Source organism: Bison bison, unplaced genomic scaffold (assembly GCF_000754665.1).
Source record: "Bison bison bison isolate TAMUID 2011002044 unplaced genomic scaffold, Bison_UMD1.0 scf7180017864298, whole genome shotgun sequence".
NCBI lineage: Eukaryota > Metazoa > Chordata > Mammalia > Artiodactyla > Bovidae > Bison > Bison bison.
In genome coordinates this window covers 1,230,879-1,231,945 of record NW_011494870.1, presented here as the reverse complement: position 1 = coordinate 1,231,945, position 1,067 = coordinate 1,230,879, and positions in this window count along the sequence as shown.

Sequence of the window (1,067 nt, the reverse complement as noted above, 5' to 3'; positions counted from 1 at the left end):
AGTATGGACTCTGTGGGAGAGGGAGAGGGTGGGGAGATTTGGGAAAATAGCATTGAAACATGTATAATATCATGTATGAAATGAGTCACCAGTCCAGGTTTGATGCACGGTACTGGATGCTTGGGGCTGGTGCACTGGGACAACCCAGAGGGAGGGGAGGGGAGGGAGGAGGGTGGAGGGTTCAGGATGGGGAACGTGGGTATACCTGTGGCGGATTCATTTCGATATTCGGCAAAACTAATACAATATTGTAAAGTTTAAAAATAAAATAAAATTTAAAAAAAAAAGATAGATTAAAAATAAATAACTGTTGTAAGGGGGAGGAGATTATATAAGCAGAGACTTTGAAAGGCATGGTTTCTCCTAAAAATAGCTATAGCTTCTGTGTAAAGGAGACCAGAACCTTTTGTGACACAAATTTGACCACTTTTTTGATTGTTCATAACTAAAACTAATGTTTCCATCCCAAAGAAGCAAATGTTAGTCACCCACTCATACCCGACTCTTTGTGACCCCATGGACTGCAGCCTACCAGGCTCTTCTGTCCACGAGATTTTCCAGGCAAGGATAATGGAGTGGGTTGCCATTTCCTTCTCCAGGGGATCTTCCCGACCCAGGGATCAAACCCGGGTCTCCTGCACAACAGGCATATTCTTTACTGACTGAGCTACAAGGGAAACCCAAGGATAGGGTTTAAAGGCTGTATGTAGACTGAACTTGTCCACCAAACCATTTCTACTGACTAATTTACAGTCTCAAATGCTGAGAACTCTTTTGGGGAAAGAAAAGAAATGTAGTGAGTGGGACTTCCCTGGCGGTCCACTGCTTAGGACTTCGCCATGCAAATGTGGGGAGCGTGGGTTCCATCCCTGGTCCGGAGCTAGGATCCCACATGCCTCGTGGGGCCGAAAGACCAAAACATAAAACAGAAGCAATATGGTAAAAAATGCAATAAAGACTTTAAGAACAGTCCGTGCCAAAAAAATAAATCTTAAAAAGTAAGAACATGAGTGCTGAATGGCAGATTTTTTAATTATTTTCAAGACTTGTAGTCAGTCCTCACATTA